This window comes from Equus caballus, chromosome 16, assembly GCF_041296265.1.
Source record: "Equus caballus isolate H_3958 breed thoroughbred chromosome 16, TB-T2T, whole genome shotgun sequence".
NCBI classification, from domain to species: Eukaryota; Metazoa; Chordata; class Mammalia; order Perissodactyla; family Equidae; genus Equus; species Equus caballus.
The window spans coordinates 93,581,732-93,609,717 of NC_091699.1; the positions used below are offsets into that span (position 1 = coordinate 93,581,732).

The 27,986-nt window shown below is 41.3% G+C and overlaps 1 long non-coding RNA gene across 1 annotated transcript; it reads right to left on the minus strand.

Annotated features, from left to right (window-relative positions):
• Positions 1-1,804: 1,804 nt before the first annotated feature.
• Positions 1,805-15,099, minus strand: LOC138918276 (uncharacterized). Its single transcript, XR_011427399.1, has 5 exons — positions 14,814-15,099; positions 10,547-10,718; positions 9,871-10,024; positions 5,136-5,259; positions 1,805-2,738 (listed from the first exon to the last, which is right to left on the minus strand). It is a non-coding gene; the product is annotated as an uncharacterized lncRNA (long non-coding RNA).
• Between the last annotated feature and the right edge of the window lie 12,887 nt (positions 15,100-27,986).

Sequence of the window (27,986 nt, forward strand, 5' to 3'; positions counted from 1 at the left end):
GAGCAGCTCAGGCTCTGCCCTTTTGTTGGCAGTCTTGGAGGGGCTGGGAAGTTCTTCTGTCGTGAGCAGAGTGGAACCCTTGGGGCTAACCTGCTAAATGAATAACAGAACTCATCATGAAAACAAGACATTTTTAGAAACTTGATATTACAATCAACATTTTCATATAAATTAAATTTGACCCAACCGTTTACAAATCTTTTGATATGTCTTTTGCACTTTAAGCACGATACTAATACATGTTATTTAGTCATTCATTTAACAAATATTTGTTCAGTGCTTGGTGCCAAACACGCTTTCAGCTGTACAGATGCGAAGATGAAAAGGGGTGTCTCGCATTCTCATGGTAGGGGCTGTCAATAAACTAATTGCAACGAAAAGCAACAAGTGCCATGAAGGAAACAAATATGAGCTGAGATTGAGAAAAACCAAAGGAGACTTCCTGCAGGTAGGCGCCAGGAGGAACTCTCTAAGGAGCGGAAGCTTAGGCTGAGCTCATCCCCAGGAAGAGACGCAGCCAAGCTTGGGAGGTGGGAGGAGGGACATTCCACGCAGAGGGCGCAGCCACCAAGGGCTCTGAAGACAGGTGAGACTCCGCCTCTCCGAACACCCAAGAGACCGCCAGCATGGCGGGGCGTGATGGTGGGGGAGCAGGGGGACCGGACGAGGCTGAAGAGATGGAGGCGGCCCTTCCGCAGGGCCTCGTGGGCCGTGTGGGAACCTGGATTTTTTTTTAGTGTGAGGCCAAGCATAATGTTTGTAATAACGTTTTACTAAAGGGCCTGTTCCAGAAGTAAAATAAACTCAAAAGTCAGTGCACAGTTTTGTTTTAAGAATAAAAACATAAGAGGGTCCGTTCAATGACAACTCAGGAAACTGACAGCATCATGTAGCCAAATCCAACCAGAAAAAATGGTCAGGGTTCAGGTGACCATTGTCTCAGTTTGCCCAGAAGTCCCAGTTCACACCTACATTCCCTCACTCGACAGAATCATAATGTAAAGAAGTTTTTGATCATTTTTGTCTTTTAAAAAGTATTTGTCAAGCAAAGTTGCAAAACTGATAGTCATATGAGGCAAAAAAGACACTATCTAAGAAAATATTTGGATTTAAATATTTATTTACTTTTTTAATGCTAAAACATAAAGTCAGAATAGAAACTCCCTTTCACTTTGTTCTGAGCTTAGCACGTATCATGAAGACCCTAAAATTTTTAATTTTTCAATTTAGGATGTAACGATCTATGGAAAAAAGGTGCTAGCAATTTCAAATTAATTATGTAGAAATGTAAATTTTGAAGGTGATTTCAGGAAGCTTTACGGAAAAATTAAAAGTAAAAAGACCCTATTGAAAAGAACACAGTCTTCATAAAGAAAAAAACCCTACAGTATGGTATTAGAGACAGATTATATCTAAGAAACTTACTAGGGTATTTTACTATGTCCAAGAATACTTATTCTTCTTATGTTATTTTTTTCTTCCGTTGTGAGGAAGATTCACCCTGAGCTAACATCCATTGGCAATCTTCCTCTTTTTTTGCTTGAGGAAGATTAGCCCTGGGCTAATATCTGTGCCAGTGGTCTTCTTCTTTATGTGAGGGATGCCACCACAGTATGGCTGGTGAGTGCAGTAGCTTGGCACCCGGGATCTGAACCTGCAAACCCTGGGCCGCTGAAACAGAGTGTGCAGAACTTTAACTACTGGGCCATGGGGCCAGCCCTTTATCTTAATTTTTTATGCTCAAATAATCACTACAAAGAAGTTGGTTTTTTTCAATTTTACTTTAATGTGTATGGACATGTTATTTGTATTTTTGGAAGCAATTTTATTTTTGAAAATAGTTTTTGAATAAAACTACCTTATAAGTTCAATAATCTAATAAAACTAATATGTCATTCAAAAAATATTTTTAAAACTATACAGTTTCAATCTCTTTTATTCTCAAAAATGTCCTGGTCTGTGTGATAAACCATATGGTCACCCTAGATAGGGTAGTGTCACCCTGAGCAAATAAGTCAATGGCACAGGAACTGAAATTTCCGGGTGCCCAAGCCAGCTGCGAGCCCCTCCATGAAAGTCAGGCCTCAGGAGCACAAATGCTCAGCTCCGACGTGCTCTGAAGTCGTCTGCATTTAAAACATCCCCCAACTAAAGCTTCCCTCGGTACGTGGCTCTTTGACGAGAGGAGCTTGAGAAATGCTGGTCAGCCTTCCTCTCTCCAAGGCTGAACTCTCATTGACGGGCACCACTGAGTCCCTCGTTCCTGACAGAGCAGGTGGTGGGCAGGTCTGCCCGTCCTGTGGGAGGCCTCCCGTGGAGAGTAAGGGGAATGGGAGCAAGGATGCCAGTGAAAAACACAAGAATCCCAGGAAAAGCCTGCTGTGAAAACACTGACAAAAAAATGTTCTGAAAGAAAGGCCAAATAAAGGAAAAAATTAATCGTGGGAGCTCGTTGTTGATCCTTGCTGAGGATTTCTTAGTTGAGTTTGAAAGCGAGCAAGGAGAGTAAGGAAAACAACTTCCCTCATAAACCATTTGATTTACTCAAAGGTCTTGCTCCACAAACCACATTTGACCCCCAAGTTTTCTGTCACGCAGTCAGAAAGTCTGCTTTCACAGAGCGGAATGGTACGTCCTGTCCCCCTGAAACAGCAGAGTTCAGAGGTTCTTAGACTTTCCATTTGTCACCATTTCTGTCTCTCAGAAGTGGAAACGCCAGGAAAAATGGGGTATGATTCCTGTCAAGGAGAAGAAAAATTAGCTAAAGCTAAATATTCAAGAAAGTTAGATAAATCACATGTTTATGTAAAGTGTTTTCATTACAAAATTGACCATCATTTTGATCTTTTTTCGCTTAATGTTACAGCGTTTTATCATGTCATTAAACATCACTTTCAAGTAAATCATTAGTACTTAATAATTCCTCATGTAGATGCTACATTTTTAGGGCTAGTGAAACATATTTCCAGATTACTTTCTAGAAAAATTGTATCCATTTCTTTTCCATCAGGGACACGTCAGTCTCACTTCACACTGTCACAAGCTGTGATGCCAGCAATTTTTTCATCACTGCCAATTTGATAGGGAAAATAGGGTGTAGACTTGTTGATTTTAATTTGCATTTCTTTAATTATCTTCAAGGTTGGACATTTTTATAGGTTTATTAGTCATGTATATTTCCACTCTGAATATTCATGTCCTTTGTTCTTTTGTTTATTATGATAATCATGCTTTTATTAATTTGAAAAAAATTTTAAAATATCAAATACGTTAATATATACCTGCCATATTTATCACGTGTTTTTAGTTAAGAAGTTTTTTCTGAGAATAACTAAATCTCTAAATAGCATGTTGCAGGTATTGAAAAGTGCTGAACGACAATATTTGCAAATATTTATATTATGTTCTTTGCTGACCGTTTTAAATGCCAGCAGGCATTATCATCACCATCATTATTTCATGCCTCTATATTTACTCCAGATATTCTTTTCCTTATTTTTCACTTAAGTTACACATTTCCGACCATTATTATCGTACGGCATTTTACTAATGCCAATAAAAAGTGAATTTCTTCACTGAATGCCAAGAGTTGAAAAGTGGGCTGTGTTGCTTTTCTATGGAATGTCTAATTCTTTTAATGCATTAAAATGAGAGGAAAAGCAGCATTTCGTAGGGATGAAGAGTGGCCTCAGGCTTTAGAGTCAGAAAACCCCTGTTCCCTGACCCGAGCTGGCAGTGCATCCGTGGGCCGCGCTTCCTCTCTGAGTTTCAGTTTCTTCCTCTGTAAAATGGGAATGCTCAGTCTTGCAGGGTTTTTGCGAGAGCTAAATGAAAGGATGTGTGCAGAGTGATCAGTTCCAGGCCCAACACATGGCAAGTGCCCCATAAATATTCCATTCTCAAGTTCATTGGATGCGATGCCGTTACACAGAGGACTTCCTGTTGCTTGATAGACTGTTTTAATGTGATTCTGCTTTTGAGGCATCTTCATAAAATCCTTACAACTATGAGCCCCCTTAAATTCTGTTCTGTGTAGACTTAACTTTGATCCTTTTATGGAACTGTGATAAAACAGTACAAGGAGAACCAGAAGGCAATTATTATTTTCTGGTCATCAGCCCAGTGACAGTTTTTCTGATAAGGGACCTGGATAAAGTGATTAGCTACCCATTTAACAACAAAACCAAAAGAAGGTATTACTGTGATCCAATAAGTTAGTGTTTGCATGATGAACTTCCAAATATTCAAAGATACCAAAGGAACTCAGGCATGGATGGGTATGGAAAAATAAAAATACAACAGGACAGTTGCTTTCACCTGTCCACGAGGTAGGGAAGACAAAAATCTGGGATCCCCACAGCAATTGCTAATGGATAGAGAAGCACTTGTTCCTATGTAAAAGCCCAACTCTAGATGTCTCATGGCACATTGTGGTTGCTTAAAATAGAGAAGTTAGTAACCAGATTCTAATTAGTGGCTTGATCTGAATTATTTCAATGATTTAAAATGGTGCTAATTAGAGTTTAAAACAATATTTATTCTCCCCTTTCTCAATTTTTCAAATTTTTAAAGTAAAAGAGATTACTTCCTGGCCAGCCCACTTTCAGAATCTAGAAGAATGGATATAGGAGGCAAAATCTGGATCTTTCTGAAGAGACAAAACTCGTCTCTAAACTGCACTGGGGCTCCTAGTGATTCAGGTACAAATGCTGGCTCATTCTCACCCTCTAACTGCCACCTCGCCTGGATAGTCTCGTCTCAGAAGCCTTCCTGACTGTTCTAATTAGATCCTTGCCCATCACTTTCTGTCGTTTTCTGCTTGGTTCCAATATTTAACGCATTCTCCATCTTTTATTTGTGTTGTGCCTATAAATCGTCTTCCCCTTTCCTGGAAGGGAAGGTCCATGGGGGCAGGGCATAGGACTCAGTACCATACACCCCAGCACCCAGCTCGGGGCCAGGCACAAGGCAGGTGCTCAGTGTACCTCCTCCAGACACACTGTTGACTGAGACACCTTCAAAGGTAAGGCAACAGTTCAAATCATTGATCTCCATGTGACTCTCCCCTTGTTCACGCTGGGTCCCCTTTACATTTGAAGGGGACTCATACTTGAAATTTCCCTAGACATGCTCACCTCAGGTGCTTGTCAGCTCTCCTTTAATCCACCGACTTTCTCTCACGGGGTCCCCAGGAGGGTGAATGGAAGCCCACGGAGTAATGTGGTTGCATCCTCTCTCCTTACTCCATACTAGAATTTGCTGAGAAAATGAGTAAAGGCATAGCTAAACTAGCGTACTTTCACGCCTTTGGTTGTTCAACAAAGATAAAGCTAAAGATAGTAGCTCACTGACAAATCGAAATGAAAATTTCAGTGGCACCTTTGCAGTACTTACCTAGCCTAGAGCCTGAGGATATTTATCCCTCTCTGCACCCCTCCTTATCTCTCCTCTCTCACGGGACCTCCAGAGACAGCCTTTGCTTCAGTGCCAGCCCTTGCTCCCACCACCCTTTGAATCCTGGGTTTTCCTGTATTCCATACCACTCAGCCTCAGGCCAGGGCATCTGGGCTTTGGAGACCCTGCCTGGGGTGATGCTCTAGAGAGCAGGAATTTTCATTTTTCAGGTAAAAAAGCTAACACAAGTTGATGGTTACACAGAAACATGGTAGTGCATGGAAAACACAGAAAAATGCCAATCAGGCTCATACGAACACTGAAGCCACTGCCTTTCCACAGGGAACTAGACACCCAGCACCAACATTCTGGCATCTCTTTCTGAGAGAGCTGTTTCCTATGTATTTATATATGTCTATAAGCACAAGAATAGCAATGATGCATTTTCAAAAGGAAACATCTTCTAATCTGCCACAAACATTTACTTTTTAGAAGAGAGGCAAAATTCTTGTTAGGAAGGATGAGAAAGATGGTTTGTTGGTTTAGTTCATGGCTATGACCCAGCACGTAGAACAGTGTTTGGTGCAGTAGTTATTTGTTTGAATGAATGAAAGCAATAGCAAGGCTCTGTTCACAAGAAAGCTGCTCTATATTGAGAACGTCCATTTGTCTGCGTGTCTTTCCTTCCTCATCTAAGGTTTCCCTGTGTGCAAGCCTCGGGCAGTTCTTCCAAACAAATTATCAACTCCCTGTTTAGGGAAGTCTTTAAAAGTGATTTGGAGTCTTTATGGTGAGCATGTCCAGGGTCTTTAGCCAAAGTTTATGGGGTTTAATTGAAAAAGCTGGTCAACAGTAAGCCCAGATCTTTGTTTATTCAGAAACAAACAAAGCCTTTGAGTGTCTGGCCTAGTCAGAATATAAAAGAATAAAAAGCCGTGTGTCTGAATTTCCAAAGGCTTAGCCTTCCAGGGTTGCTTGAGTGTGGTCTGTTTTTAAAGTGTGTGCGTAGTGGGCTGCCGGATGAAGTGGAGAAGAAAATGACACCGAATGTCTCCCGCCATCATCCACATAGAATTTCCAGCAAAAATTGTATCATCTGAATCTAATTGTGAGACACAATCAGACAAATCCAGCTCAAGGGGCGCTCTGGCCTGAACACTTCAGAAATGAGCCGGCGTGTCCATGTGCACCTGGGGGAACGGCAGTAGACTGTGGAGATGACATGTTCCTATTGCCTCCTGTTTCCGTTGTCGAGATCACGAAAGTGAGCTAGCCAGGAAGTAGACTCTTTTCCTCTGGAAATTAAACTAATTTAATATAGAGGATGGCAAAGTCTCATTCATCACCTAATTAACAGGAACATCTCTCCGTGATTAAAATTTGTTGACCTCATTAGCTTAGACCAGAACCAAGGGAACGCAGCTGTCTCTAGAACATGTATTCCCCAGCTAATAAAACATATATCTGGAGTCACACTGTGCCATTTGAAGTTCTCTCTTTTTTACTCCTAATCACCTTGTCCCTCGCAGGCACCCGTTACCTGACAAGATGCAAAGTGGTCCTAGCTACAGAAAGAAGGCCATTTTCATTTGGGAGAAGCTTGAGATGTGGTTTTCTCATGAGGCAAAGAAGGCGCCCACTAGTTCTAAAATAGGTTTCCCATCAGAAGTCTCAGGCAGAGAAAAGAGCCAGAGGTGGCCTTCATTGTAAGCCTCTCGTCCACTGTTGCCCTTGGAAGGTTAAAAATCTGCCATCCTACTTTAACACTCAGAAATATAACCAAGGAAGAGGGTTGAGTTAACTACAGAGTTTGGTTTAGATTACTTTTTATTAGTTAATTAATTCAACCCATGTATATTGAATTCCTGAGATATTTGGGAATTCTGGGAGATACAGCTATAAGTAAAGAGTGGAGGTCACTGATGAGGGTGGGCAGTCATTACACAGCGAGTGTATAATTTTGTAATTAGCTACTTAGTTGGAATTAAGAGAAGGGCTGTGAGAGAGCTGTGCACAGTGCTGTGAGAGCACATGACAGAAGGCCTAGGCCCATCTGGTGAATGCAGAAATGCCTCCCTGAAGAGGGAATGTTGACCCGGGTTTTGGAGTAGGAGTAAGAGTTGACCTGAAAGAGAGTGGTGGTCAGGAAAGGATATTCCCTGAAGAGGCCAAAGTGGTGGGTCACAGAGTGTTTGGGACACCCGGCAAGTTGAGGAAGGCAGAGGTCAGATGGCACAAGAGCTTGCAGGTGGGTTCAAGTTTTGGCTTTAATCCCGACAGCAATCAGATGCCACTGAATGGTTACACAGGTGAGTGACGCTGCAGACTAGTGGGCCTGGGGACATTCAGAAATTGTCTTTGCGCATAAAGCTTGGCATGCCATTCAGATGGCTTCATCAGGGTGTATTCCTAAATGGAGAATTATTCAGGTCAGAGGATGTGAAGTAGTTTTTTCGCTGTTATTTTTACTTTTATAATGGAAAGTTTTACACATGCAAAAAAATGGAGAGAATAGCAAAATGAATCCCCTTGGAACCACTTTCCAGCTTCAACAATGATCAATATATAACCAGGTGCTTTTCGTCCACGCTCCTGTGCAGGCATGTCCAATCTCCAAAGACTAATTTTGAAGCAAATTCTAGACGTCAATATTTTATCTGTAAATACAGCAATATGTACTCGAAAGTATAAAAACACTTTTTGTTTTTTACCTTAACTACAAAACCATAATTACATCTAATGATAATAATTCTTTAATGTGGCCAAATATCTATATAGAGCAGTTTAGACACTTTTCAAGCTTTGGATACACATTGTTAAACTGCTTTTTGGAAGGAAGAGCTAAACAAATTTGTATTTTCACCAACCATGTTTGAGACTGACTCCTCTCTGCACCTTCATCAAAATTTGTATTATTTTTCTTACCTTCACCAATTCAATAAATAAAAAAAGGTGTCTTATTGGCATTTGATTTTGCATTTCTTTTATTACCACTGGGATTGAACATTTTTTCAGAAGCTTACAAATTATTTATATTTCCTCTCTTGTGCACTGCCTGTTCCCGGCCTTTGGACATTCACCAGTTGGAATCTTAGAGTTTTTTCTGGAAGATTTGAATGAATCTTTGTTAGAGCTGTGCTAAGTATTTTTCCCATTTGTTGCTTGCTTAGTAGAATCTTAGCACTGTCAGGAAACTTAGGATGTCATCAAAAGAAAAAAGAAGAAGAAATCTGGAGTCAACCCCCCTCGCAGAGTCGCCCCATCCTGCGTCCACCCTGGACTTTAGTAGTTCAAATGAATCATTCCTGTCCCATCTCGGCCAAGCTGCTATCTGGCTTCTATTTAAACACTTCTAGTAAGAGAAACTTCACTATTTCAGGGGCATCAGCCGTGAATATGGCCTGTAAGTATTGGAAAAAGTCTTACACTGACCTGAAGTCTTTATATTAAATTTAGGAACTTCTACCCACTTCTATCAGATGGAGCTACCCAAAATGTCTTTCTCGGTGGATTACATCCCTTTAAATTTTTAAAGACAGTATGGTTTTCTAAATTCGCCAAGCTGACATTCCGGTTCCTTCAACCACTCATTTACTGTAATTGCTAAGCTCCTCATTATCTTGACCATTCTCTGCTAGACATTCCCAAACGTAAGGCTTCTAGTGAAACATCTCTCTCTGGATCCTTATTTCTCCATCTACAAATTGGCTCACTGTACAGAAAGGATGTTACTGTCATTCTCACCGTCCTCCTCTGTATAACTAATTATAATTTAGTATTTAAAAGAATTTTCTAAAATAGTCTCTAGATGTAAGTCAAACTTTAACATGGAATCAAGCTTTTAGAATTAGAAAGAGACCATTATAGGGGCTGGCCCCGTGGCCGAGTGGTTATGTTCGCGCGCTCTGCTGCAGGCGGCCCAGTGTTTCGTTAGTTCGAATCCTGGGTGCGGACATGGCACTGCTCATCAGACCACGCTGAGGCAGCGTCCCACATGCCACAACTAGAAGAACTCACAACGAAGAATACACAACTATGTACCGGGGGAGCTTTGGGGAGAAAAAGGAAAAAATAAAATCTTTAAAAAAAGAAAGAGACCATTATAAATTATCTTATTTCCTAACATATATTATTCTGATGTTTTATATCAAATTAAAGTAGCACAAATTACAAAGTTGTTCATGTGCTATACAGGCCCAAGACATCAGTTTACACCATGTGCACGTTTTTGCATTAGAATGTGGTTGTCAATATATTTTTTTCTAACCTTAAGGATTCTGCAAAAGTTAGATTATGAAATATTTTCCCCTTGTGCCTACTGACTTTTTAAAAATCATTGAATCTCAGCCATGGAAAGCTTGAGAGACCACCTAGTCCCACCCTTCTTCCCCAGTTTTCCAAAGAAACCAGCTGAAGTTCAGGGAGGCTGGGAGATTTTCCCCAGGATGCACAAGGAGTCAGGGGCAGAGTTCTTACCTAGAAGGCAGTCAGTCAGCCAGTCTTTTCTATGGAAGCTTGTAGCCGTCTCAAAGAAATTGGTCACTGTGATATCAGGACACAGGACCCCTTTTGATTCTCAGAAGGTTTTCCTAGTTGAAGATATAACAGGTGGAGGGATCTGCCCAAAAACCTATGGTGAGACAACAGAGAAAGGGGTCATAAAAAATGCCACTTTGGGGTATTAATTGTGAGGAATCTAGACAAGACTTTGTGGCAGATCCTGTTTTCCAAAGATAACCACACAATGAATCCTTAAGGAATTCTTGACCCAGTAAATCCAGAGATCTGTGAGAAATAATATACTATTTCTTTAAGTCGTGAAATTTTGAGTGGTTTCTTATGCAGCAACAGGTAACTGGAGCAGGCTTTCTAAAGCACCCTCAATTTTTTGTCTTTTTTGCTTTAATTGCAGTAACATTGGATTAGAACATTATATAAACACCTGAGACAGGTGAATTTGTGTGTGGGCCCTTGAAGAGCTGGGTTTTCCTGGCTTTCGTCTGATAGATTTTCTGGGGGTATCCCCTGTTGCAGTTAATAGCCAGCAAAGCCAGACAGTAGGACACATCTCAGTTGTGCTGAGTCTGAAGGATGCTTATAGTGGTCATGCGCCCTCACTCAAGTCCCCACTCCTCCACGGAGGTCTGTGTACCTTAGGGTGGCTCCCGCCTGGCCAGCTTTGAATCTCTGTGGCTCACAAAGGTGGCTTTTTTCTCTCCAGAAGAAATTTCTGCCGCAGTCAGGACTGTCCCTTCTTGTGGGGGTTCTTTTTATCCAGTTTTCTGTTTTCTCTCCAGGGTAATTTTTCCAAGAAGAGCTGTAACCTGGTTGTGTTCAGGGAGGAGGTGAGTTCAGAGTCTGCCTACACCGCGATCTCCACCTCCCCAATTTTTTGTCATTTTTATAAACTATTTTCCAGTCCTGGCCCCATGGCCTAGTGGTTAAGTTTGCACACTCCGCTTCAGCAGCCCCGGGTTTCACTGACGTGGATCTTGGGCACAGACATGGAGCCACTCATCCGGCCATGCTGAGGTGGCGTCCCACATAGCACAACCAGAGGGACCTGCAACTAGAACATACAACTATGTACTGGGGGACTTTGTGTAGAAGAAAGGGAAAAAAGACTATTTTCCAATGGATACGATTCATTAACAGCAATGCCTGTGAAATGCATATAAAAGTACTCTTGATTCCTTTATCCCAATTTTTAAAACCACTGGCCCTCTTTCCCAGCCCCATATATTTAGTTTATATGTTATATTTTAATCCTTGCCAGAACCCTTTAAGAAAGACACTACAGTTCTCACTTCACAGATGAAGTGTTCTAGACTGAGAGGTGAGAAACGCTCCTAGCAGATAATCACGCCGGACTCAGACCCACAGCTTGCTAACTAAATCTGGAGTTCTTCCGACTTGCAAAGTTGGCAAAAAGGGCAAAATATTATCTGGCCTGCGAGAAGCCCTGGCTTTGGTTGAGCAATAAGATTGGAGGCTTTAAGACTTAGAGGCAAGTAGTTGTCAAGTCTGGCACCACTAAGTGGCAAAGGAATAATTATCCGATAGGGTTACTGTGAGGATTACATCAGATAACACATATGAAGCAACAAGCACAGTGTGGTAGACAGTCTGCAAATACGGCCTCCAGATAATTCCTCCCGTCCCTGTAACCGAAAACCTGTTCCTCACACCAACCAGCACGGTCCGTTTCCCTCCCCTTGAAAATGGGCCAACCTGCTGACTTTTTCCCCGTAGTTTCTAAAATTTGCATGAAGGCATTTTTTAAACTCTGATGGGATGCAAGTGGTATGTTTGGTTATTGCTGTGGAAATTATTGATTTAGCTGACAAGCTTATGAAGTACACTTCTAAATAATCTCCATAATTACTGAACTCAAAATGCTTTTTTCCTCTATTAAGAATGGGGAAAGATAGTACTGGAGGTCCTGGCCAGAGCAATTAGGCAAGACAAAGGAATAAAAGGAATCCAAATAGGGAGGGAAGAAGTGAAACTCTCTCTGTTTGCAGATGACATGATTTTTTTTTAAAGATTTTATTTTTTCTTTTTCTCCCAAAGCCCCCCAGTGCATAGTTGTGTATTTTCAGTTGAGGGTCCTTCTAGTTGTGGCATGTGGGATGCTGCCTCAGCATGGCTTGATGAACGGTGCCATGTCAATCCTCAGAATTTGAACTGGGGAAACCCTGGGCCTCCGAAGCAGAGTGCATGAACTTAACCACTTGGCCACGGGGCCAGCCCCCAACATGATCTTATATATAGAAAACCCCAAAGAATCCCTTGGAAAACTTTTCGAAGTAATCAACAACTACAGCAAAGTTGCAGGGTATAAAATCAACTTCCATAAATCAGAAGCATTTCTATACTCTAATAATGAACTAACAGAAAAAGAACTCAAGAACACAATATCAATCACAATCACAACAAAAGGAATAAAATACCTTGGGGTGAATTTAACTAAGGAAGTGAAAGACCTATACAATGAAAAGCACAAGACTTTTCTGAAAGAAATTGATGACAACATAAAGAGATGGAAAGACATTCCATGAACATCGACTGGAAGAATAAACATAGTTAAAATGTCCATACTACCTAAAGCAATCTACAGATTCAACGCAATCCTAATCAGAATCCCAATGACATTCTTTACAGAAACAGAGCAAAGAATCCTAAAATTCATATTGGGCAACCAAAGACCCCGAATTGCTAAAGCAATCCTGAGAAAAAAGAACCACGCTGGAGGCATCACAATCCCTGGCTTCAAAACATACTACAAAGCTACAGTAATCAAAACAGCATGGTACTGGTACAAAAACAGGTGCACAGATCACTGGAACAGAATTGAAAGCCCAGAAATAAAACCACACATCTATCAACAGCTAATCTTTGGCAAAGGAGCTGAGGGCCTACAATGGAGAAAAGAAAGTCTTTTCAACAAAAGGGAAAACTGGAAAGCCACATCTAAAAGAATGAAAATTGACCATTCTTTTTCACCAGTCACCAAAATAAACTCAAAATGGATCAAAGACCTAAAGGTAAGACCTGAAACCATAAGGCTTCTAGAAGAAAATATAGGCAGTACACTCTTTGACATCAGTATTAAAAGGATCTTTTTGAACACCATGTCTTCTCAGACAAGGGAAACAATAGAAAGAATAAACAAATGGGACTTCATCAGACTAAAGAGCTTCTTCAAGGCAAGGGAAAACAGGATTGAAACAAAAAAACAACCAACTAGTTGGGAAAAAATATTTGCAAGTCATATATCCGACAAAGGGTTAATCTCCATAATATGTAAAGAACTCACACAATTCAACAACAAAAAAATCAAATAACCCGATCAAAAAATGGGCAGGAGACATGAACAGACATTTCCAAAGAAGATATACAGATGGCCAATAGGCACATGAAAAGATGTTCATCATCACTGATCATCAGGGAAAAGGAAATCAAAATTACACTAAGATATCACCTTATACCCATTAGAATGGCAAAAATAACCAAAACAAAAAGTAACAAATGTTGGAGAAGTTGTGGAGAAAAAGGAACCCTCATACACTGCTGGTGGGAATGCAAACTGGTGCAGCCACTATGGAAAACAGTACGGAGATTCCTCAAAAAATTAAAAATAGAACCACCATATGACCCAGCCATCCCACTGCAGGTATCTATCCAAAGAACTTGAAATCAGCAATTCCGAAAGTCCCATGCACCCCTATGTTCATTACAGCATTATTTACAATAGCCAAGACGTGGAAGCAACCTAAGTGCCCATCAACGGATGAATGGATAAAGAAGATGTGGTACATATATACAATGGAATACTACTCAGCCATAAAAAAGAACAAAATCGTCCCATTCACAACAACATGGATGGATCTTGAGGGAATTATGTTAAGTGAAATAAGCCAGATAGAGAAGGACAATCTCTGTATGACTCCACTCACATGTGGAAGTTAAACACGTGGACGAAGAGAACAGATTAGTGGCTACCCGGGGAAAGGGGGTTGGGGGGTGGGCACAAAGGGTGAAGTGGTGCACTTACAACACGACTGACAAACAATAATGTACAACTGAAATTTCACAAGGCTGTAAACTATCATAAACTCAATAAAATTTTTTTTTAAACTGCCAAACCAAAAAAAGAAAGATAAAAAAAAGAATGGGGAAAGACAGAGAGACAAGAATTTGTCAAAGAATTTGACAAGACAAATGTTGATATATGAATTTATAGATGATGAATCTACTGAAATCTAATTACACAGATGACTTTCAGCAAGTATTGAGATCGACTGAGGAAATTTTAAGTGTGACTTATCTATGATGGACAGAATGCAGTGAAAATGACATTCTGGGATGTCTAAGCCCTTAAGCATTAAGAGGACTGACAGTTTCTACTTCTTTGCTATTAAAAGGACCCCTCATGGGATGCTTGAGACTGCCATGCTCTGAGGAAGCCCAAGTTAGCCACATGGGAACTGAGACGCCCTGGTCAACAGCCTCAGCTGATCCCAGTTCCCAGCTAATCTGCCAGCTGAATGCAGCCATGTGGGAAATTCCAGGCAGGACCGGCAAAATGGCTGCCCATCCAATATTCAGAATTGTGAGATGTAATAATTTGTGTTATTTTAAGCCACTAAGATTTGGAGTGGTTTTTTACTCAGCTGTACAAAACTGAAACATTGTCGCATATTAATGCTCAATAAATATAATCTTTTAGTATCACTTTACTATTATTCAAAAGACTGTATAAAGGATAATGGTATTTTTTTAGACAAAATTGCAAAAGAGACCTGATTGCTCCATGGGAAATGGGAACAAAGATGGGATGGTGAAGAAAATTCTCTTTAATCCTTCCTGGATTTCCATTTTTAACATGGAAAACAAGAACTTCAGTTAATTCTAACCTGGGAAATCCTTGTGGCTGTGATTGTTGAAATCCCCAAGATGAAATCTGAGCCGCTGGATTATTTGTTTCTTGTTCAACCTGGAACTTTGCCTCCATCAGGAGGCTTTTAAATCCATGTCTTGTTACATTCTTGCTTTTCTTCCTGACTTGCAACTTTGTGTAACTGCTGTCTAAATACACATTGTGCCATCCCAGATCTCCTTCCTGGGTGATATGAGCATCTTCTCTAGGCAAAAACAGGAATGTTCCAACTCCCTCTCACTTCCCTGGCACCCCATCCGTCTGGAGTTTTAACTTCCTGCTTCTATTTTAAGCAGGAGCAAGATGTGAGCGGAGAGTCGCTCCCCTGAAAATGATGTGCTTTTCTTCCTCCCAGTAGCACTTAGCCCGCCGGGAGAAAGTTTAATTTGTTTTCTCCACAAGGGCATCTTGTTTCTCTAAGGAAATGTTGAGGGGAAAGGAAAGAACTCATCACAAATAAGAATTTTTAAAATCCAAAACTGGAGGGGAAAAAAAGGCTTTTTACAATCCAGACTTCCAAGAAAGATGACAAGCGGAACACAAACAGCTAGTCTCATCCCTCCCAAATCCTCACTTACGTGACAGGAAAGGGATTGGTTTTTGTTTGTTTGTTTTTTAAGGCGTATGCTCACAAAGATGTGGAGAACGGGAGAGGGAACAGCAGCAACAAAAACAGGAGAGCTCTAACTCAGGACAGCGGCAACTGAGCTGTAGAGAGGAGAAAACCGAACTCCGAGGTGCAGGTTCACCAGGGCTGCTGTGCAAAGTGCCACAGACCCAGGGGCTTACACAACAGAAATTTATCTTCACACAGTTCTGAGTCCAGAAGTCCAAGATCAAGATGTGGGCAGGGTTGGTTCTTTGTGAGGGCTGTGGAGGATAACGTGTGGCCCTCTCCTAGCTTCTGGTCATTGCTGGCAATCTTCAGCGTTCCTTAGCTTCTGGAAGCATCACCCACGGTCCGCCTTCATCTTCCCGTGGTGTTCTCTCTGCGTGCATGTCTCTATGTACAAATATCCCCTTTTTAGAAGGATGCCAGTCATGTTGGATAAGGGCCCAACGTAATGACCTCATCTTAACTAATTACATCCACAAAGACCCTATTTCCAAATAAGATCACCTTCTGAGATACTGGAGGTAAGACTTCAACATATGAAACTTGGGGGGACACAATTCAACCCAAAACACTGAGACTGCAGTGGGAAAGCTGAGATCCAAAGCAGTTTACACCACAGAATCTCCCAAACGCCCACCAACTATGTCAATAGCTGTCTCTGGAGGTGGGGTGAAGAGGCCAGACTCAAATAAGCAGGCTGCAATGAAAGCTGTGTAAGTGATAGGAAATTGAATGGACCCCATCCCACTGGAGGCTAATTCTCAGGAGCTGAGCTGTCCATTGGGTAGCCACTAGCCAAATGTGGATGATTAAATTTAAATTTTTAACTAGTTAAAATTAAATAAAATTTAATTTTAGTGGTGCAGCAGTTAAGTGTGCACGTTCCGCTTCCGCGGCCTGGGGTTCGCCAGTTCGGATCCCGGGTGCGGACATGGCACCACTTGTAAAGCCATGCTGTGGTAGGTGCCCACATATAAAGTAGAGGAAGATGGGCATGGATGTTAGCTCAGGGCCAGCCTTCCTCAGCAAAAAGAGGAGGATTAGCGGCAGATGTTAGCTCAGGGGTAATCTTCCTCAAAAAAAAAAAATCAAATTAAATTAAATTAAACATCCTTGGTGACACTAGCAACATTTCAAGTGCTCAAAAGCCTCACGTGGCTAGTGACTATCTTACTGGACAGCACAGATTTAGAACATTTCCATCATTGTCGAAAGTTCTATTGGACAGCACTGCTCTGGAGAAAATAAAACAGAAGGTGTCTGGGCTGGGTGGAGGGCAGGTGCTGTTGAAGAGAGAGGCAGACACTGAAAGAAGAGGATGGAGTGAAGCTGTGCTACTGGATGCTGGGAAATTCCCACCCCACAGCCCTCTTCCTCTGCTTGCCCCACCAAATCATGTCCCATGGGCACAATGCAAAGCATACATTCACCCATCTGGCTACAAAAATAGAAAATCTGCCACTTCAGCTCTCTTATAGGAGACAGGAGAAAGAGCAAGGGCACATAAACTGACCTTTTCTTCATTCACTACTGTGAACCGAGCACTTGCCACATATGATCTCATTTAATTCTCATAACAACTCAATGTGATGGATATGATTCTCATTTAAAGAAAGGAAAACTGAAACTCAAGAAGGCTGAGTAATTTGCTCAAGTTGCCTTGGTTACAAATGCAAACACAGAAATCAAACTCAGGGCGGTTTGAACGCAGAGCCCACGTATGGTTTTCACTGCTTGCCTAAATGTCTGGTTGCCTCACTAACTTGGTAAATATGGGCAAGTCCCTTCACTTCTGCAGGTCTACTTTTCCTGAATATGTCAAACAATATCCATTCTACAAGACTACCTAAAAGAGGCTTGAGACCCTTCAATGAGGGGACTTGTGAAAGTTTACTTAAAATTCTGCACCTCTGAGCAGACACAAAATATCCTTCTATCCGTAGAGGGGATCCTAACCAACAAAAGACTGTGCATGCAGTTTTAGAAGGCTTTAGAGGGCCTCAAGATATATTTGGATTGCTTCATGCCATCTCATCACTGTTGAACGAATGAATGAAGCTTTGGCTGTCGCAAGTGGATGCGTCCCAGTCACATTAAGAACCAGAACTCCAAATATTTCCATGTCTTCCTAAAATAACGTTTTCCAACTGGATCTAGTACTTAGCCCCGGGCAATGTTCACAGATGGTGTTCAGTGACTGTTGAATGGTGAATGAGCCAATCATTCAACTGACGAATACATCAATCAATCAGTCCACTGTTAAATCAATTTGTAGACTCTTGGAAACTGTGAGACTCTCTAAGCAATGCATGAAGTCCTCCTTTTGTACATGCTACCTTGGTGCATTATTTTAAAATTCCAAACTATCTGGGACCATTAGAAGCTCCAGCATAGTCCTGTATGTTCTACGAAAGACTCATCAGCAGTGATGAGGCATCTGGCGGTTCATTTCCATTAGAGATGGTTTGGAATTAGGGCGGGTTCCACTGCGGACGTGGCCGCGTTTCTGCAGGGACTGAGGAGTCTTCTCTCTAATTGCCTTTGCCTCATAAAATGAAGATGGTCACGGGGTAGTCCACTGCAGTGCAAAGTTCTGTCATGACTCCAACAGTGACAATAGCGCAGAGATTACGCTGTTAGCTGCAACAGCACTGGGAATAGCCCTTGCTGACCAGGTTTATCCTTCATGAAGAGGCAGCTGTAATACTTCCCTGTAACAGACTTTACAAAGGGTGGTGACTTGAGTCATTGCAAGTTCTATGCACAATTCTTTCTCCGTGGATGTGAATTTGTTTGGCCTGTCTTTGGTATTGTGGCATCTATTTGGTTAACTCCAACAAGCCTTGGTTTCTATATCAAGAAATTAAATGATAGCTAATGAAACATTGTGAAATGCTATTTAGAGGGAAAGTTTGTTTCCTATTTCTTCCTAGAGCAGGATGTGGTTTCTAGAAAATTTGATTTTCTTTAGCTTAAACATATCTTTTTTTTAATTGAAATATTCTTGAGAGAATTGTAGATTCATGTACAGTTGTAAGGAATAATGGAGAAGCCCTGTGTAGTCATTACCCGGTTTCAGCATATCTGTTCAAGTGGTTGGTGGTGGTTGTTCTTTTCAATTAGGTGATGAAATTGTTTTCTTCTGACCCTGTACCATTGATGCTCTGTGTGTACGTGAAGAGTGCAGACAACTCGGTCAGCTGCTTACACCCTCTGGTCCTCGTTTTCTAATATTTAAAAGGAAGAATTTGTACTAATTCTTCATTCGTGAGGGCTCCTCCAGCTGTGGTGTTCTATTCGAATGTGAGGTTAAGATCTCTGGCAAGCAGTGGCCACCACCATCTCTGTTCAGCCCATGAGCTAAGAATGGTTTTTACATTTTTAAGTGATTGAAAAAAAATCAAAAGAGACTAACTCTTCGTGACATGAAAATGACACAAAATTCAAATTTCATTGTCCCTAATAAAGTCTGATTGGAACACAGGCATGCTCCTTCATTTACATATTATCTATGGCTGCTTTCCGGTTGTGATGGCTCTGACAGAGTCCTTATGTCCCGGAAGGCCTAAAATATTTACCGGCCCTTTAAAGAGAAAACTCACTGACTCCTCCTTTAAGCCATTCAAACTCTTTAACCCACGAATGTCACTTCTAGGAATTTATCCTAAAGAAAAAGCAGAGATTGTGTAACAGAGATGTGTAACAGGGGATGCGTTACATAAAATGTACTTCCTCTGGTGGAGAAGTACGCAGTCATTAAAGAAGATGTTTTATAAAAGTATTTAATGATATGGGAAATGCTCACAATACTTTGTTGAATTGAAAATATTGATTTAAAAAGAACATGCTCATGACACCAATTTTCTGAGGGGGAAAAAACCCCCACCTCTTCTTGTGCTTATAGGCATAGAAAAACCCACCGCTTATCTTGGCTGGAGGGGTTATAAGTGATTTCCATTTTCCTCTTTATCTCATTCTGCATTTTCTAATATTTCTACAATGAACATATTTTACTTTATTTCATCTGAGAAAATTTTAAGTTTTATGCCAGATGGTTTACTGTTACTATTTCTAGCTGAATAGTCACTTACAGATGCTCTTAACAAAAAATTAATATATTTCCTTGTAGTTTGCCAAAAGATCATTAGAGTATAAAGAATAGGAAGATCTGAGCAAGAGGGAATTGAAATTCTAGTCTCACAAAACTTTATAAATGTAATAGTGCTAATTTTGTAGTGGTTTTACATTCCCTTTAGAATGAAGTTAAGTTCAGAGATACCATTTTACATCCATCAGATTGACAAAATCTTAAAAATCTGAGTGTTGGTGGATAACCAAGAATTTTCATATACTTGTGATGGGAGGGTAAACTAGATAGCCACTCAGGAAAATAATTTGCCAATTTCTAGTAAGATTGAAAATGCACATATCTTATTCTTCAGCAGATCCATTTCTAGTCATATATTCTAGAAAAAAATCTCTGATGTGCATAAGGATAAAAAAAATCAGGGCAAAGATGTTTATAAATTCAATTTTTTTAAAAAGAGAGAAATTGGAAACATTCTATATAGTCATTGTTATGAATGCATTAATAAAAGGTATTTTATTGATGTGGTAATTTCATACAGTAGTTAAAACGAATGAACTCTATCAATGTCATCATGATCAGATCTTAAAAAGCAACATTGAATGAAAAAGTCAGGTGCAAAAAGATATGTATGATATAATGTTTGTGTAAAAGTGTTAAAAATCACAATAAAGAATATTTTATATATTGTTTGTTATCACGTATAAAAATAGAAAAATACATGAAAACATAGACCTTAAAAGATACACACCGGATTTTTGACAGCATTCGCTCCGGAGAGGGAGGGAGGGAATTAGAGCTTTGGAAAGGTCAAAAGGGATTGCAACTTTATTCATAAAGTTTTATTTCATTCCCAAAACAAACAAGAAACTTAAACATGTATGACACAATGTGAACTGTATTTTTGTTGGATATCTACTTATATTTCATATGGTTTGAATTTTTTCTTCAGTGCTGCCCGAACAGTACGGGAAAGTCAAGATGGGGAAAAGTCACAGACTATGAGAGTAGAGAAGTGAGAAGGATTTCTAAAAGCAGATGGTACTCAGCAATCTCACAGTTTATTATAATCATTTGGAGTTCCTATCTATAAGAATGTTCTTCTGAAGTCTTATCTCTAGACCTTATCATCCCAGAAGTCAAGTGTCTACTGTGGTTTTACGTTGGAACAAGAGCCATCTCCACCAAGGCAGGAACACTTCAAAGTTCAATGACATTTACAATGATAGTCATTACCGCCCTTTAAAATAACTAAAGAAGAGGAAAGATGCTTCATTTCAAAACAGGAAGGCTATGTCTCACAAGTAAAACAAGAATCACAAAGGTTCTCAAAATAAAAAGGAAGTAGGTAATTATCGGTTATTAAGGAGATAATTCATGGATTCTACCCTCGGCAATTATTAATATCAGCTTTCAGAACAGTCATCTACAGTTCATCAACATTTTATCAAATTATGTATGAAAAGTTTTAAATGACTCTTTATCTACAGATAGATAGACAGATTTTGTTTTTTAATTATACACAGCTGAGGGGTCAAGAGCACGAGTGTTCCATCTAGAATGCCTGGGTTTGAATCTACATTAGGCCATTTACTATTTATGTGACTTTAGGGAGGTAATTTAGCCTTTGTTTTAGTAATTTCGTTATTTTAGCTACTTAGCCTTTACAGTTTTCCATCTGTAAATTGGGAATAATGATAGTAGCTACTTCGCAAGGCAACTACATTGACTAAATGGGTTAATATACATAAAGTGCAAAACAACAAAGATGCTCAATAAATGTTGGCATTTTGTATATTCCTTCAAGACGTTCATGTAATGGCTGGCTAAATGACAATATGACATTGCCCAAATGCCACGCACTTAGTCAGTACCCAGAAATATCAACGATAACAAACATAAAACAACCCAAACTTAGGCATGAAATCCATTAGGTCACTACACAATCATTATCCAAGCTAGTAGATCTCTTTATATCTACTCTTACGTATTAAGGCCCCATCATTCTTGGTACTTGATGTCACAATATAGCACAGTTGTCACCATCTGCCACAGAGCAAGATGGTGGTTTCCTTGAGCCATGAATTTCAGGAGGCACAAAGTTCTGCAAAGATAAAGCGGCTGCCCTAATGTGGACAATGAAATGGCAGAGCCTTCCTAAAATTCAACTTCCTGTTTAGCCTTCTCATCTCGGAACCCAATCATCCCAGTTCCTTTTATCGCGTCTTATAGATGTTGTTACTGTTTAACTTTTCCTTTTGTTCTTCCCTAGTCGTTCCCGTGTACTTTAAAATGTAATGGACTTCCACACTGGATGGGAGGGCCAGCTACTTTTCAGTGCATGAGTCATACAGAGTCCCATCACTACAGACCAAACCATGGCTCCTCCAAACGAGAAAGCCACAGTAGCCACAAAGGCTCAGCCTCTGGAGCACCAGATTTTCAGCTCTAGAAATTGTGGTTTAATATTAGTTGGCATACTGGTGTACGATCAGCTCACAGCAAGTAGCCTCATGTTGCAGATAATTGAAATCTGCCATGCACAATAAATTTTCTGAAGATACTGAAAATATATGGTGGTCATTTCGTATGCCTATTTTGATGAGTGTAACCAGGTTTTCCACATTTTTAACTTCCTATGGATTCTTCTTTGGAAGTAACACAGAATAAATGTGACAAGAAGATTCCACTACCAAAATATAGAAAATAAAAAAATTTTCTTGTATCTTAACATTTTAATCTGTCTACTTTGATTCTGTTGAACAGCACGTTCAGCTTCTCAAGCGGGAATAAGACGAACAAAGATTATTTAGAATTTTATTAAAAGCAGTAACATCTCCCCCCACAAAAAATGTAAAGAGTTTAGCTTTTATAACTGTGTTCACATCACTCAGCAATGAGCTGAAGTCTTAACTTATGTGATTCTTCGGGGTCAAAGGCTGCCAGTTGTTTCTCCCTCTGCTTTAGATGCATTTTTCTCTCAGGTCTTAATTTGAAAGGTTTTTCCATTCAAATTGTCTTATTTCATGTGGTGCATTCTGCCAGCCAAGCCCCATGACATTTTTACATCCAACCTTCAGTAACAAATGAAGACCACAAATAAATAAGCAATTAAAGAGAAGGAAGTCGTTAGCTTTTATTAGAAAACATTGAGATGATTAGACTCCATGGTTCTTAGTCATCTTGAGGTGCAGCTTGCTCTTATTTTTAGCAGCAATAAAACACACCTCTCCTCCTACTTTGCCATTGTCTATGTGTCCACAGGCCTCCCTGGTATCTGAAGTATTTTCCAAGGTGGAGATTTGTGTAGGCAAGGAGCAGCAATGCACATGAGGAAAATGCAGTTTGTTTATTTGTTTGTTTGTTTTTCCTTCCAAAAGGCTGTGTGATGCAAATATAAGATGGAGTCTTAGATGAAGTCAGCTCCCCTAGCTATTTTCTCTAGTTTGGGTCAGACGTCAGTGTGCAAATAGAAGCTCTGACCTGCGGTCCCTCTGGCCTTGTCTGACGCTCCATCCTTATAGGAAGACACTCTTTTGTGCTCCGAACTCAGTGACAATATGATCCTAAACTTCTAGTTGGGGTCACTAATCTCTAACTTCCAACTTTAAACACAGGTAGAAAACATTGTGATATTTTCCTACAATTAACAATTTTAAGGACTCAAAAGAGAGAAACTCTCTCTCTCCAAAGCCTCTCTCTTTTGAGTCCTTAAAATTAATTTCCTGTGGATTGAGTTCTTATTTGACGGCATCATAAGCTCTTTTTCAAAAAAGAACTTTACCTTACAAATGCACATGTCATAGGTTCTTATCTGAGTTGAAGAGAGAAAGCCTGTTATAAATGTCAGGAATGGAACAAAGGTTACAGGAAACACAGCGTGATACGGACCCTTAATTACCATTCCAGGCCCCAAATGGTGGTGACTAACACTGGTGATGTCACATCCCTCCTCCAGGCAGTGTAGATCCCCTATCATCAAAAGGGGAAACTCCTAGTCGTGACCAGCTCTCCTGTTCCATGCTGGGGTGACAGGGGCCTCCTTTTTCTGCTCATTAGGTCCTGAGAAGGGACGCTGCCTATAGGTTCAAGGCGGGTGGGGGGTAGATGGGACCCAGAAACTGAGGTGGAGAAGGGCAGTGAGATGGCTGGTGCTCTGGACTGGGGGAACCACTCAGACCGTCATCCCCAAAAGGTGTCATGAAGCCAGGACTTTAGTTCCAGGAAGCCTCAGAAAAGATGGAGTTTATGGAGCGAGTGGGTAAGGCATTCAGCAGGGAGAGAAAGCCCTGCCTCAGCCACGGGAGAGACAGCAGTAATTTCCGATGGAGTGGCCAAAGGAGTCAGCCAGAATCGCAGTGGACTCTGGCGGGCCTGTTGGGGCCTTGGTGTGGGGAAGACACACACACACACAGGACCATCAATTCTATTAAAGGACTTATAATCAAAACGATCTAACTGAAGTTGACATACGGGAGCTGGCATCAATCAGAAAGGGTGGCAAAGAGAACAACCATTGCTAGCTCGTGTGGCTTCCCCTGTGACGTGTCCAGGCAAGGCCATATCTTGGTCCATTGGTGAGGAAGGTGAGCCTAGAGTTCCTAGAGGACCAGGTTAAACCTGTGCCACTAAGGCCAATAAATACCTTTACAGAAATGCAATGCTTTGCCCCATGGGGACACATGCTGACTCGGGGGGAGGGGGGGCATCTGAAACTGGAGTGAGACGACCAGCATTCATCTTCATTCATGGCATGAGGTCACATCCTTTGGAGACAAGCAACAAGCATCCAGAGAGATGCTGAGGCATTGCTGGAGGGATGGAGGGGTGGGTACAGTAGCGTTATCTAAGGGACAAAGTGGCATCACTCGAATGAGAGACTTGAAGGGGAGAAGAGCTGTTACGTGGGCTTGAGGAAGAGACCACAGAGAGAAAGCAGGTGGGAGGACAGGTAGGTTCCCAGGATGCCCAGCCTCTAAAGACTTTAAAGAGCCCAGGAGGGCTCGTTTTTTATAAGGCACAAAAGATTTCTCAGTATGCGAGCACTCTGGTGTTTATTTTTCCTGTTCTGAAATGCCCTTTGGATACTTACCCGCCTCTTTAATAAAGATACAGCGGGGTAGGGCATGGCAGAAGGACGTAAAGACGGATGCGGATTGGAGGTGGGGAAGGGGAGAGTGATTACTAACGTGAGCCCATTAGAAGAAAATTGCTTATGTTCCGTATTTACCTTGAAAATCACCTAAATCTGCCATAACACACAGGATACGAGGTTTCTGACAAATAAAGCAGTTCACGTCTTTGTTCGGGGTCATTTGCGTATTTTCTCCATGGACTGTGTTGGTCTTGACTGCATCCTTCGCCTGATTCCTATAATTAAGGCAATCAGTAGTTTAAAGGGCTTTCCATCTGCCACACGCAGGAGAACCCCTTTAGTAAAAGGCATTTATGCTGACTCCGCCGTGTGTGCATTCTAGTGCGTGTGTGTGTGTGTGTGTGCGTGTGTGTGTGTGTGCGCGCGCGCGCGCGCGTGCGCGCCCTGCCTGAAGCTGACCGGGATAGGACTAGTGTGACCGCCATCGTTAATTTCAAGCCTTGATGGAGAAAGGCTTGAAAAAGTCGAGTACGTATTTGCTCCTTTGTGTGGGATCACATTTGGTTATCTGCAAGAGCGGAGGGAGGGTTAGGGGGGCGGAGCAAGGCCTGGGAATGGCTCACCACTCCAGGCTGGAAGAGAGGCCCCCTGCCACACAGGTTCCATTTCTTTCACCTCATAACACTTCTTGAGAACCCATTCCCCTCTGTTCTTCCTCACTGTTTGTGGGACTACTTGCGCTCCTCACCTCCTCAGGCACATGTTGATTGCCGGTCCCAGACCGTGAATAAGTATCTCTCCTTCGTGATACTTCCAATATACTTGCCCTTTAACATTTCACACTTCCTCAAATGATCACTTTCCTGGGGGAGAAAACAAATTGAAGAAGAAAAAAATGTGTCTGTTGTAGAGAGAATCCCATTTTGGTTCTAACAATTCTTTGGCGGGAGATGAGATCTGTGTAAAAGTTATGCCTTTTCTGCCGTTTGTTCCTTCTCTAAGAGGAGCGATTTCCTCCTTGAGACCCATGACCAAGTGAAATGTTTTCAAGGTGACTTTCTCATAGATATGGGGCAGACAGACAGTGGCTCTCTTCTACATGAGCGCAGTTTTCTTTAAGCATGACCATGATTAAACAAATCAAAACTAAAATATTGAGTCTTAGAGGGGTGTTAGAAAAGCTCCTTTCATCTCGTCCTCTTCAGAGGGTCCCACTGAAATAAGACTGCTGTTGAAATCTGAACTGTGAGTCTAGTTGACAAGTTGAAAACTGTGCCAGAGATGTGATGCATAAAATACAAAACCTGCTAAATACTCACAAAGTCACTATCCTTGGAACTGACATCATATTTTGAACCTAGAGGACAATATGTTTTTCTTTTTCCATTCCATTTTTTTCTAGTAAATTTTTTTTAAATGTATAGCCCCTATAATTTTATTTTAAACTAAAGCAAATATTTTATTGCCCTATAGTTTATGAAAAACACGTTACATATATCACCTCATTTAATCTTCACAACAACTTTTTGAAGCGAGTATAAATATTAGTCCTCTTTGACAGATAAGAAAATTGGGGCTCAACCAGCCTACGTTCCTCATCTGAGCACTCTAAGCTGCTAAGTGTCGTGGGTGGGACCTTAAGCCAATTTCGGCATCTAAACTCAGAGTTCTTTCCTCTATACCTGGCTTTTCTCATCTTTGGTCATTTTCCCGAATGTCTCATCTGCAGATATTTCCCTGAAATCACGGCCCAATCACCATAAGATGAAAATATACCGTGGTGATCAATGGCCTGCCTTCTTTTTCACAAATTCTCATTTAATTCAACTCCATAGATATGATTTTAACTCCGTCATGATGACACAGGGGCTCACTCTGCACTGGGAAGGCAGAATATCACAACGGACTGAAGATTCTGGAATGGGACTGCCTGGGCTGGAATCCCAGCCTACCGCCTCCCAAAAGTTGAGCTTGGGCAATTTCTGTGCCTAGGTTTCCCCATCCAGATAAACGGTATAATAATACTTTCTAGTTCAAAGGGTTGTTAGTCACTAAATGACATAATTCATATCAAGCACTTAGAGCAATGACTGAGACTTACTAAGAACCAAATAAATCCTGGTTAACCTTGTTGGGAAGGACAGAGAATGGTGGTGACAATAACTATACAAATAGTGATTTGACGTGCGTAAATCTCTCTGCCCCCGGAGCAGGCTGATAAGTGCCGGAGGACGGGTGTTCCCTAGGTTACTGAGGTTCTAACTAGGGAGGCAGAGCCACAGGAGGAGGCTGTTTGAGAAGGCCTGCAGGTAGGGAGAGCATTCGAAAGGGTGGAACAGGCAGAGACACTTAGTTTTCTGAAACGATGGAGACTAAAATTAGTATTTGATTACATGGTTGTTTAAAGCGCTGCAACCACCAGTGCCAAGCTTCAGGAGGGGGATCCAGGAAACGGAAGGGCCTCCAGAGCTCCCCATCAACCCAGTCCAAGGAGGCACGTGACTGGCAGAGCTGGACTTCTCCATCAGCTGCTGTGTGGCGATGCCACCAGGCTTCAGGAAGACGTGCGCAATATTCCCGCCAAGGAGACTCAAACTTCCAGGTCACAGGCTGCCCTCTCCTTCAGTTCTGACTGACCTATGACTTACTAAGTCACATAGCCACTTAGGGACCTCTCCCCACTTCCTCCTTCCCCCTCTCCTGTCCTCTTCCTCTTTCTTCTCCATGTTATTCTACCTAATGATGTTTTTGTGAAGGATGACTAAGACACATAAAATCCTTTTACAGAAATACAAAAGGCCCTGTGTAAAAATGTCCCAGGGTGTAATGATGACAAAACAAGAAATAAAAAGCAAACCAATGCAGCATACTATTTTTTAATCTTCATGTGAACCAGCTTGCTCAATCTCAAAATTAATGACTTCAAACACATTAATTTAGTCATGCCTCAGACTCTCAGCCTGATACTGCTATTTTATAGAGGAGTCAGCTGTGACACAGGAGCGATTTGCCCGATAGGAGCCCATGAGTCAGCAGGAGTCAGTGAAAGGCCTTGAGGACTTGCCCCTCGGGCTGCATCACTAGCCCAAAGATGACCTCCAACCAGCTTTAGACTGAGACCTCTGCTACGTGCTCCAGTGGCTCAGACGGTGGCCCTCAGGGTTAGAGAGCTCAGCTACAGAAAAAGCCCTGTGACCACATGTTGATAGCTGGGCAAAGTTCTCCAACCTTGGGTGTGGTGACTTTGTCCTTTAAAATTTTCCAAAGCAAACGCATATCTACCTATATGTGTGTGTGTGTGTATATGTGTGTGTGTGTGTACATACACATACATATATGTACACACACAATA